We start from the raw sequence: 13,631 nt of genomic DNA on the forward strand, positions 1-13,631 counted from the left end.
TTGACCTCCTGAGATCCCTCACTGTTGGGCAATCTACCATTTTGAATACCATCCAGGGTGTTGAGAGGCATTTGCAACAAACAAATGCATACCTGGAGGGCATTCATTCCGGGCAGGCAGCCCAACAGAGACCATTTTAGGCTCTGGCCTCAGCACTGATGGCAGCCATTATCCCTGTGTCCCGCCTCCCCCCTCCAACTTTCTCCACCCAGACCTAATACACTGTACATCAGCCTGTCCCAAGCACACCATCAGACCAGCATGCACACACATCAACACACAAGAGTGGCTCAGGCAAACATAAGCACCACACATCCCACAGGCACTCACACAAGCACCATCCCCATGCAGACACACCAACATCCACTGTCTCCACTGTGTCCCCCCTCCACGTCCTCCTCCTCCCTTTCTTTCTCGTCTCCACTCACACCTGCATGCACTACATCCTCAGCCACTACCTCCATCACCAGCACGCCAATCACCACACACCGCTCACGTGCAATCACCACCCCCACTACCAGTCACACATCTCCTGTGTCCTCTCCCAGTGTGCCTGTGAGCCCTCCTCCCAAACTACACAAACGCAGGCACACACCCACCCAACAGCCATCCACCTCACAACAGCCCCCGGCCCATGCACCTTTACCCAAATTCAGCAAATGTACACCTCCTACAACCACTACCTCTTCCTCCACTCCCAAACCCCCTCCATCTTCCCGTCCCAGTGTGTCTAAAAAACTTTTCCTGGCAAACTTTGACCTCTTCCCTTCACCTCCCCCCCCCTCGTCCTTCCCCTAGGGCCAGGCTTTCCAGGTCCCAACCCAGCACCTCAGCCACCAAATCCCCAGACACAGTGATGCCAGCAACTGCGGGGTCATCGAGTGCGCCACCCATCAGGGCTGCCAGTGTGCCACGTAGTGAGGGCAAGAACATTCTGCCACATGCCAGGGTGAAAAAGGTGCCCACATCCCAGAGGGAGAAGCCAAAACTAGCAGCCAGCAAGGGCTCAGCAAAAATAAAAGGGGATAGTGGCAAGCCAACTGCTGCACCATCAAAGGCGAACACCGCTAGCTGCCCCTCCACCACAACCGCCACCTGCACTGCCACCTGCAGCGCCACCGGCACGTCTACAGCCTCAGTGACAGTCCCCAGCCTCTTCCCCAGTGGGCAGCCATCCGAGGCTGCAGGAGACGTCCTGCTGTGTCCCTCAGCAGGTGCTGACCCATGCACCGCCGCCACAGACACCGCCGCAAGCACCGCAGCCAGAGACACCGCCGCAGGCACCGCCACTGGCCCCGTGACGTACCTGGACAGTGGCACCACCACTGACATGTCTACCATCCCCAGTGGTCAGTCAGCCGAGGCTGGAGGAGAGTTCCTGGACCCTGGGCAGCTTCCATGAGGCATGACTTCCATCACTGTTTGCACCTGCAGGTGGAAGGCGAAGCCGCAGCAGTGGGGGGTATGTCTCTGCCGCCAATCTCGTGCCACACACACCCAGGTGAGGGAATTGTACCGGCCACATTACACGTGGAGCACTCTGGGCACCAGACCCCCTCCAGAACCATTGGAGAGATACATCCACTACCTAATTCCTTGCCAGGATGAAGCACTCTGGGCACCAGGCCCCCTCCAGAACTAGTGGAGACTGTTATCCACTTTAAAGACTGTGGCTTTGCACTCCCCAGGATAAAGTAGTGGGCAACCCACCCACTTGAGAGACTTGAGAGACTGTGGCTTTGCACTCCCCAGGATAAAGCAGTGGGCAACCCACCCACTTGAGAGACTTCAGAGACTGTGGCTTTGCACTCCCCAGGATACAGCAGTGGGCAAACCACCCACTTGAGAGACTGTGACTTTGCACTCCCCAGGATAAAGCAGTGGGCAACCTACCCACTTGAGAGACTTGAGAGACTGTGGCTTTGCACTCCCCAGTTTACAGCAGTGGGCAAACCACACACTTGAGAGACTTGAGAGACTGTGGCTTTGCACTCCCCAGGATAACGCAGTGGGCAAACCACCCACTTGAGAGACTGTGGCTTTGCACTCCCCAGGATAAAGCAGTGGGCAACCCACCTGAAAAGATGCTCCAACGTCATTTTCCATTTTGCCAACATGTAAGTTTATTTGAGCTTCAATAGTACAACCAACCCTGGCAGCTACCTAGTCTCAACTGACACTAGGCCGCCTCAACATTCTAGCTTCTTCCCCACATCACTAGGCAATAACATGACATTACATTCCATTATCCAACACAACTCCCCCTTTACCCTACAAAAAAAAAATTGCTATAGCTACAATACGTATACATAAATATATTCTAACCTAATTCAATAATAGCATACTTTGCACTACATAACATGCAAAACCGATTTATAACAAAAATTAACCTCACCTTATCTAATGTATATAAAAAAAAAACATCCCTACGTCACGTAGTCCTTTAAATACACAGGTCTCTTCACCAATCTCCTTTCCCTACATGCCTCTTTCTTCACCTCAGTCCACTTGCCATCATCCCTCATACCCTTCCACTTTCGCAACTCTGCTTCATTACATTTCGTTATTTCGCTCACATTCCATCTCTTGCCATCCTCCAATTACACACTATGGGGGTTATTCTAACTTTGGAGGAGTGTTAATCCGTCCCAAAAGTGACGGTAAAGTGACGGATATACCACCAGCCGTATTACGAGTTCCATAGGATATAATGGACTCGTAATACGGCTGGTGGTAAATCCGTCACTTTTCCGTCACTTTTGGGACGGATTAACACCTCCTCCAAAGTTAGAATAACCCCCTATATTCTTTTACATTCACCACTTGCCTAGGCATTGACCATTTAGATACACCCTTTTTTTTTATTCCACACCCTAGTTCTCACCCAATCACCAATCTTCAACCTTCCCAACTTCTTCCAACTCTCTTTATTTCTTCCGTCATACGCTTCTTGACCTTCCCTTACTCGCTTCAACACTTCCTCCTCATTCACCTTCTCTCTTCCTGCTTTGCCCATCCATCCAGGTACAGCTTTGGTACACGGCTTTCTACCCTTCAACAACACAAATGGAGTCTCCAACGTGAGAGAATGTGGAGTAGTGCGATAATTCCACAAAAGATTCTTTATTTCCTTTTTCCAGTTCAGACCATTCTGCACCGACAATTGTATATTTTCACTTATCACTCTGTTGAACCTCTCTACTAGTCCATTTTCCCTAGGATGGGCTACAGCAGTTCTAATGTGCCTTACCCCACATCTTTTCATATAGTCGCCAAACTCCTCAGATGTAAACTGCGGACCATTGTCCGTTACCACCGCCTCAGGATATCCTTCTCTCCACACCTCTTCACAAAACTCAATCACAGCACCTGACCTGACATCCCTCACTACACTCACTTCAGGCCATTTGTAATGATAATCTATCATTACTATGACAAAAACTTTGTCGATAGTGTCCAATAAAAAAGGACCACATATGTCCATCCCTACCTTCTGCCAAGGTTTATCTGGAAACGGGAATGGAATAACCGGTGTCTTCACCCCCACATGGGATTTATCACTACATGCACACTCCACACGGTTCCTTACAAACCTTTCCACATCACGGTCCATCCCCGGCCACCAAAAATCTTCTCTCACCTTCCTCTTCATTCCAGACATACCTCCATGACCCTCATGTAACACCTCCAACAACCTCCCTCTCAATTTATAAGGAACAATCAACCTGTCACCTCGTCTCAACAAACCATCTTGATTGGACAAGTCCGACCATACATTCTTGAAATTTGTCACCTCACTCACACGCTCTCCCAATTTGGACCAATGCATTCCCACATATTTCTTCAGCAATTGTAATTCCTCATCTCCATCCACTGACTCACGCCAAAGTTCCTCACTAATTGCATCAGTCCCTACATCCTGGACACTCGCAACCATCCACTCTTCTTCCTCCTCATCTGCTTGATTCTCAATTGGCAGTCTAGATAGGCAATCTGCATTCACGTTCTTTACCCCTGGTACATATCCTATAACAAAATCATACTCCTGTAAACTATACATCCACTTTGCTATTCTGGAAGATGCTCGCTTTGCACCCTTTGTTGTAAACATATCGATTAATGGTTTATGGTCTGTTCGCAGTTCAAACTTCCTTCCCCACACATAGGGGGTCATTCCGAACCTGGCGGTCATGGGACCACGGAAGCACCGCCAACAGGCTGGCGGTGCTTCCAGGGCCATTCTGACCACGGCGGTAAAGCCGCGGTCAGAAAAGGGGAACCGGCGGTTTCCCGCCGGTTTTCCCCTGGCCCAGGGAATCCTCCATGCAGCGCCGCCATGGGGATTCCGACCCCCTTCCCGCCACCCTGTTTCTGGCGGTTTTCACCGCCAGAAACAGGAGGGCGGGAACGGGTGTCGTGGGGCCCCTGGGGGCCCCTGCACTGCCCATGCCACTGGCATGGGCAGTGCAGGGGCCCCCTAACAGGGCCCCATCGAGATTTTCACTGTCTGCTTTGCAGACAGTGAAAATCACGACGGGTGCCACTGCACCCGTCGCACCCTTGCAACTCCGCCGGCTCCATTCGGAGCAGGCTTCCTTGTTGCAGGGTCTTTCCCGTTGGGCCGGCGGGCACCCTTTTGGCGGTCGCCCGCCAGCCCAGCGGGAAAGTCAGAATGACCCTCGCGGTCTTTTGACTGCGGAGCGGTCTTCCGACGGGGTTACTTTGGCGGGCGGCGAATGACCCCCATAGTTTTTAAAGTACTTGACACCCCACCAACAAGCAAGAGCCTCTTTCACGATGGCGGAATATGTTGCTTCTGCTCCCTTCAATGTTCTAGAAGCAAACGCTATCACACGTTCCTTGCCTTTGAGTGACTGCATTAGTACTGCTCCAAGGCCATGCATACTCACATCGGTGACACAATGACACAATGGTATAATCTTCTGCTACAAAAGGTTTTAGTTCCACCGTGTTGATAATGCATTGTTTTAAGGTAGAATAAGCTTGCTGGCACTCCATAGACCATTGAAATTTCTGATTCTTTTTCATTATAGCGTGCAACGGTTGGGCCACCTCAGCAAAATTCTTTACAAATTTTGCATAATATTCTGCTAGACCCAAAAAAGATCTTAGTTGGTCTTTATTCGAAGGAATAGGTGCTTTTTCAATCGCTTCCAGTAAGTTCATTTTCGGTTTTCTACCTTTCCCTGAAACTGTATGGCCCAAATTTTCAACTGTTTTGCATTCAAATTTACACTTTTTCGTTTCCACTGTCAGTCCAGCTTTCTCCAATATAGAACATACCTTCCTCAATAACATATCATGTTCCCTCACATCTTTTGCCCATACTAACACATCATCCTGGAAAATTTTTCATTTTTGATCTCACCCAACAAACCTTGCATGACTCTTTGGAACACTGCCGAAGCAGATGCCAAACCAAAAGGAATGCGTAAATACCTAAACGCTCCTTCCGGAGTTATAAAAGATGTTAGATGTTTTGAATCAGGGTGCAACATGACCTGGTGGTATGCATTGGACAAATCAATGGTAGAAAAAATCTCACCACCCTGAATACTTGCCAACAGCTCGTTAATATTAGGTATCGGGTGTCTATCTATCCAGATGTTCTCATTTAAGTCCCTCAAATCCACACACATGCGAATTTTTCCATTAGGTTTACGTGCCAAAACCACTGGACTTAGCCATTCCGATGACTCTACTTCCTCTATCATCCCCATGTCTAACAATCTTCTCAGCTCACTTTTTAAGGCTTCTTTCAGCACTACTGGAACGCTCCTTACCTTGTGTACCTTAGGTACAGCTCCTTCCTTCAAAATGATTTTACGTTGGAATCCTTTCAAGCACCCCAGTTTCTCGTTAAATAACTCCAGAAATTCTAATTTTCATTTAACTGACTTCTTGTCCTCACCCTCCACAACCAACACTTGTTCTTCCGCGTTAGGGTTCAGTATAATTACTAAAGTTCTCTGTTCATCCCACCCTAATAAACATCTTCCACTTTCCACCACATAAATATCACTGGAGATTTTTTTTTGTTTAAACTCAATTTCTCCTCTGAAACAACCTAAAACAGGTATTCTATTTCCTCCATAACCTATCAGATTTACTTTGGGTTTAAGTAATTGCACCTCACCCAATTTCACCCATGTCTCTTTATTAACCAAAGTATGCGGGGAACACAAATCCGCCCACATCCTCACTGGTCTTCCATTTAATTCCACCACACATTTTGGCGGTTTATAATCATCATTCCCTATCATCCACACATCACTAAATTCGGACAAGTCTGATGTACCTTCCGATATTATATCTTGTAGCATTAGTACCTCTACTTGTTCACAACACCCATCAACTTCCAAGGAACTTTCATCACTTACATAGTTCACATTTTTCTTGTTTTCCACTTTCTTCTGGGTACAAACTTTAGAAAAATGTCCTACTCTATTGCATTTGAAACACTTACTGTTCTTAGCTGGGCAATTCACCGAGAATGCTAAATGTTTTACACTGCCACACCTGTAACATTTTTTTCAACCCTCAACTTATCATTACCACCCTTAATTTTATTCACTTCCCGGACAGGCATATCATTTTCATCCACGCCATAATTTCTTCCTAATTCCTTGATATATTTGGATGTAGCCTCAATGCGCCTTGCTGCTGACAATGCTTCATCTAGCGATGGGTCCCTGAGCGATAACAATTTTTCTTGTATTTTCCTGTCCTTGGTATGGCATATCAATTGATCGCGTATTATTTCTTCATGTAAATCTTTAAATTGACACGTGTTGGCTAACGATCGTAATGCACACACATACTGATCTACTGACTCGTTTGGCGATTGGACTCTAGAAAAAAATGTATGTTGTTCCACAACAATACTACATTTTCTACAATAGTGTTCTTCCAGAGCTGTCATAGTTCTCATATATATATCATTGTTCTCATCTTCTTCGTCCAAACCATCTCTATTAACTTCTAATTCCTCTTTACCGGGTAATGTTTTTAATACTTTCCTCCCTTCAACACCCAAATTGTGCTTGAGCAAAGCCAATTTTCTTTTTACCGTGAAAATAGCCCCACCTAACGCTTCCAGGTAAGTCTCAAATGCCTCACGCCAATCCCCCCAAGGCATAGTCGGTTCACCTGGCATACTCAAAAAGACTGGAGGCAGTACTATTGCTTGCATGTTTCTTGACTCTGTCAACGGGAAACTTATAGAATATTTATGTTTCCTTTTTTTTTTTGTTTCTTCAATTAAACGAATTTTCCTTGATATTATAGCCCCGTAGATTTTAAGCAAAATACTTTGTTCAAAATGAATATTGTCCAAAAAAAAAAAAAATCACTCATTTGTTCCTTTGTTTTTTTTTTCCACTCCGAAGCAACTTTGAATAAAAAAAAACCGCCGGCGCGTAGATCGCATTCACCAATTTATTTCCTTTGGTAATGTGCGTGCGTGTGTGCGCGCGTGTGTGCTGACATATGGCTCTGTGCACAACTCGCTCCCAGTTCCGTATCTGCGTTGCCTGGGAGACGCACAATGCCGGATATCCGCGTGCCCGTACTGTACCAAACGCCTTCTCGTGCCGGCACACAGCACATCCGCGCGACCAAACGGTCGTTGGTTGCCGCAGGAGATAAAATAGAATATAAACTTTTACCAAACCGTATTTCTTCTCCTACATGTACTCCAGGTACGTTTTCCGAATGCACTCGCTTTCCTCTTCGGTGCCTCAGTGCTTCTACGCTCGAATTACACACCTCTGCAAATGTGTCCAAACTCTTCTCCGACACCTCAGCGTTACAGCGTTCAGTTTACACTCCTTCCCAAGTTGTAACACGAGTTGGCACTAGGCGAACGAAACGCAGATGAGATACACTGAGGGGGTTATTCTAACTTTGGAGGAGGTGTTAATCCGTCCCAAAAGTGACGGAAAAGTGACGGATTTACCACCAGCCGTATTACGAGTCCATTATATCCTACGGAACTCGTAATACGGCTGGTGGTATATCCGTCACTTTACCGTCACTTTTGGGACGGATTAACACTCCTCCAAAGTTAGAATAACCCCCTGAGTCTTCACCAATGACTCCACTTCATTTTAACGACCTCATCACACCGCCAGGGTGGGTCCACCATTCACACATGGGATCCCATCCTCGTCACCACTGAAAAGATGCTCCAACGCCGTTTTCTATGTTGCCAACATGTAAGTTTATTTAAGCTTCAATATTACAACCAACCCTGGCAGCTACCTAGTGTCAACTGACACTAGGCCGCCTCAACATTCTAGCTTCTTCCCCACATCACTAGTCAACAACATGACATTACATTCCATTATCCAACACCATCCACTTGAGAGACTGTGGCTTTGCACTCCCCAGGATAAAGCAGTGGGCAAACCACCCACTTGAGAGACTTGAGAGACTGTGGCTTTGCACTCCCCAGAATAAAGCAGTGGGCAAACCACCCACTGGAAAGACTTGAGAGACTGTGGCCTTGCACTCCCCAGGATAAAGCAGTGGGCAAACCTCCCACTTGAGAGACTTGAGAGACTGCAGCTTTGCACTCCCCAGGTTAAAGCAGTGGGCAAACCACCCACTGTATAGACTTGAGAGACTGTGGCTTTGTACTCCCCAGGATAAAGCAGTGGGCAAACCACCCACTTGAGAGACTTGAGAGACTGTGGCTTTGCACTCCCCAGGATAAAGCAGTGGGCAAACCACCCACTGGAGAGACTTGTAAGACTGTGGCTTTGCACTCCCCAGGATACAGCAGTGGGCATGGAGCCCCCTCGTGCAGCAGTGGCGTCGTGATTTAATCTGGCTGAGGTGCCCCTCTCCCCCTGAGTTGCCTGTATATTTTTGGTCTGATGCCCCAGCAGTGTTCTCTCCGTTTCCAGTCAGGTATCTAGTGTGGGCTTCGCCCATGCATTTTGGGCACAGTGGTCCATGGACAATGATTGGTACACTATCCGGACTTGTGTAGTTGGTGTACATATTTGTATATACTAAATTTTGACTATCAGATTTTTCATGATTACAATTGTTACAATCATTTCCTTTTGTCCTTGTGTTCTTCCAGGGGGTGGTGGGGTGGATATGTAATGTTGCTGCATGTGTTTGTGTGTATGCTGTTGTGGGTGAGGGTGGAGGTGGGAGTATTGCTTGTTGCGTGTGTGTGTCACTCTCTTCCCCCCCCTCCCCTGTGTTGTAGGTGCAGTACTCACAGTGGTCGTCGCCGTTCATACTCCTGGTAGGTGAGAAGATACATCAACATTGGTAACACCTGTAGTTCTGGCTCTATGGCGTCCTGGTTCCTTGTTGGGTGTCGAGAGGTGAGTGTTTTCTCTTCTGTGCACTGTTTCCGCAGTGCTTTTGATCACGTTGGTTCCGCCCCGGAAAAGGTGGCGGATAGGCATCTTGAAAAACAATGGGTGGTACTTTTTCTTTCGCCTGTCTGTTGGCGGTGACCACCGCAGTGTTTGTTTCTACCGCCGTGGCAGTCAGAGTGTTAAAGTGGCTGTCTATGTTGGCGGTTTCCGCCATGGTCGTGATTCCATTTTTTTTCCCCCTGCATGTTGGCGGTATTAACGCCGCTTAAACACCGACCGCCAGGGTTGTAATGATTGCCATAGTGTCTTCACACACATCTGCAACACCTCCATCTAAACCACCACCATTCCAGAAGCATGGAAACAGGCAGAGGTGAAACCGTTCCTGAAGAAACCCTCAGCCGACCCCAGGGAGCTAAAAAATTACAGCCCCATCTTTCTGCTACCCCTTCCCAGCCAAGATACTGGAGAAAGCCATCAACAAGCAACTCTCCAAACACCTTGAAGGACACAACCTGCTTGACCCCTCCCACTGCGGTTTCCGCTCCAACCCCAGCACTGAGACCACTCTCATCGCCACAACAGACGACATCTGGACCCTCCTGGACCACGGAGGGAAAGCAGCCCTGATCCTCCTAGACCTCTCTGCTGAGTTCGACACCATCTCCCAATTCACCCTCACGTCCAGACTCCTCCACATTGGGTTCCCGAAGCAACACCCTCAGTGGATCCACTCCTTCATCACAGGCCGCACCCAGAGGGTCTGCCTCCCACCATTCACATCAGAACCAAAGAAAAACATATGCAGCATCCCACAGGGATCCTCCCTCAGCCCCACCATCTTCAATGTCTATGTTACACCATTAGCCAAACTCGTCCACTCCCAAACACCAACGACATGCAGCTGGTGCTCTCCCTCTTCAAAGACCTTGATGCCTCCAGAAACAACTTTAGCAAATGACACAGATAGCCGAATGGATGAGATCCAAGTGCCTGAAACTGAACACGGAGGTGATCAGTTTCGGAAGCAACCTCTCCCCCTGGAATTACTCTTGGTGGCCATCCTCGCTCTGACATCCTCCAACCCCTTCAGAACATGTGTGCAAGTTATGCGTCATCACAGACAGCAAACTTACCTTCAAACAGCAGAACCGTGGCCTCCTCCAGCTTCCATAACCTCCACATGCTGCGTAAGATTTTCAAATGAATCCCCTTTGGAACCAGAAAGATGGTCACCCAGGCCATCATCACCAGCAGACTGTACTATGGAAATGCCCTCTACACCGGACTCCCAGCCCAGCTCTTCCACTGCCTCCAGACTATTCAGTACACGTCCACAAGACTCATTCTAGACCTCCCCAGAAACGTACACATCGGCCCCACCTCAGAAAACTACACTGGCTACCAGTGCACAAGATATACAAATTCAAGGTCCTCGCCATCACATACAGAGCCCTCCACAACATCAGACCCAAGCTGATAAACCACAGACTCTCCTTCCACCACCCAACCAGAGTGCTTCCTTCCACAACTCTCTCCTCTTGCACAGGTCCCAGGAATCCTACGAAGCCACAGTGGTGGTCGCTTATTCTTCTATTTCGCCACAAAGGCCTGGAAGAATCGCCCCCTTTACCTGTGAACTTTGCGCATCCTCCTCGGTTTCAAGAAAAAGCTCAGGAGTACACAACAACGCACTACCATCCTCCTAGAGGGCCTGGATACCCCCAGGGCAATAAGTCATGCTTTATAAATCCACTGATTGATTGATTGATCAACAGCAGCAATACAATTGCCTCTCCCCCATATAGAACAAGCATAGCATGGACAGTAGGAAAACAAACTAACACACAGTAGATGTTCTATACAGTTGCAGTAATGCCAGCTTCAACATACACCTGCACACACCATACACATGCACATGATTAGTACAACTCAGCCTTACACAGCAAAGATTAATTACAGGCATAAATAGTACAAGCTTGGATTACACAAAACTGGTAAAGCAGATAGGTTAAGTGCAACCACCTTTCACACACATTTCCAAAGAGCATCGTTACAGCACATCTTGAAATTTCCTCATACAACCTTAAATACATAGAGGCAGATTGAGCGTTATATCACGCAGCACACCAAGCCACCTTGTTGTGCTGTGTGAAAGGGCAGTAATGCACCGTATATACATGAAATTGTGCATTCTCGTCCTTTCCTTGCACTGGTGCACAGTGTGTGGAATTGTTTTTGTGCAGAAGAAACAACAAAGACAAATAAAGATATTTCTCCTTGATACACTTTCCTGTGGGAAGGCGAAGCACTTTGACGCATTTCCAGGTTTACCAGTGTTGGTAAATCTGGGAATGCACCAAAATCCATGGATGGATGCACAGTGTTAAATAATTTCTTCCTTGGAATTGTGCCCTACGAGATCAATAAATCTTTTCATCCATCATGAAGAGGTGGAGAAATAGTTCAATCAAAATCCCTTCAAACAATCACAATTTTAAATTACAATATGACCTTTGTGGCCATGCAAGTAAATGTCCAGTCTGAAATAAAGTTAAGGAGTTTTTTATTAAAGCTCAGACTCAAAGTCATGCAGACAGTTCTCACAACAAAGTTATAAAGATACAGAATCACTGCGGGTTGACCAAAGCAATGGGAAAGTTCAAACAAACTAACATCAAAAGAATTAAGTATTAGACAACGAAAATATAAAACAGCAACAAGATAATCTGATGAATAGGAAGCAAGTGCTATTCAGTTATTTTTAGCATTAACACATTTAAAAGTCATTGAAGCTTAGCTATCTAGGGCAAGGGAAAACCCTACAGATTAGCACGTCAAAAGTTAACAAGGGCTGGGCTTAACACATTTGGACAAAAGGTAAAAAGAAAAAAAACAGAAATAATTTGGTAAAATGACATCTGGGACAGAAGGTGACTAACCAAAGTTTGGCAAAAGTAAATAAAAAGGGATTAGCTTTATAGAAGCTCGGTAAAGAGTCTTCTTCTTGGGGTCAGGGAAAATTTCTAAGTCTTAGCAAAGCAATGAAAATGAAGGGTTAGGGTAGAGAGGTCTGTACCTCTCAGAGTCCAAGGGGATCCAGCCAAAAGGGTGGAAGGAGCAGCCTGAACAAAGTCGAAGTAGGAAACCTTATATTAAAGTCCATAGTGCAAGATTATTCACTCATCCATCACTCCACATGACTTGGAAGGTGTAGTTATCCAATGAAAGTTCATCATGCAAAATAGAACTGCAACATAGGGGAAGGTTCCCATTACTGACATGGGAGAGGCATCCATCTTAGCTCATCCATACGGGTTGAAACAAATGTAGATATTTTACTTCCACATGTCCTGAATGTACTGGGCTCAAGGTTAGTTTCTTGGGCTCACTTTGTGTAAAATAAAAGGGCATCTATTACCAAGCTAACATTTCATGGGAACGAAATCTGAAAAGAATGATATGTTAGCAAAAATGACTAAACATTTTTCTACATTCAGGAAACGGCCTTCAGGCCTCACTTAGGTTAAGTAAAGTGACTTAAAATGGCACGTTCATTTATATCAAGCAATGCACAATCAACATTCAATATATGAATTCAACATTATTAGGCTTTGCCGTTGTTCATGTTACAGTAGATTTTAAATGAAATATATCTGAAATACATTGCTTTTGGGAGAGTGAGGAAACTGCAATCTTCAACTTTTTCAAGTGACTTTTAAAACTTTTGACTTCAGGAATCTATTGTCATTCTAATGCAAACTATTAATTAACATTGTATAGAATCACATAGAATTGAATGAATTGGTTATGCATAAAATGTTAGGGCTATACCACCACACTTTATTTCTCTATTCTACAGTGAATGCACATTAATATAGCTTGAAGTGCACCACTTGACACTACCTTATTAAGACTTTAAAATGCAGCTCTGTTATGTATACATGATTACTGTGACATCAAAGGTAGCAATACCATTTCTGCTACATCAATAGGAATACCCAAGCTCCACCCATGGAACAATTCAATGCAAGGCAGTGATTTGTACTGCTTTGAGTTACTTCAGATTTATCAAGCCACTCAGGACCATGCAAGGTGGCCTTGTGTGGCTGGATAAATCTGTCTTTGTTGTTGCGTCGACTCCTTGTGCCACTTAGCATGGTGCACGGGCAACGCAACACAATTATAAATATGCCCCATAGAACAGAGTAATATAGTGCAAACAGCAGCAGTTCACTTTTCTAACACACACACACACGTGCACACACA

Source organism: Pleurodeles waltl, chromosome 9, assembly GCF_031143425.1.
Source record: "Pleurodeles waltl isolate 20211129_DDA chromosome 9, aPleWal1.hap1.20221129, whole genome shotgun sequence".
NCBI lineage: Eukaryota > Metazoa > Chordata > Amphibia > Caudata > Salamandridae > Pleurodeles > Pleurodeles waltl.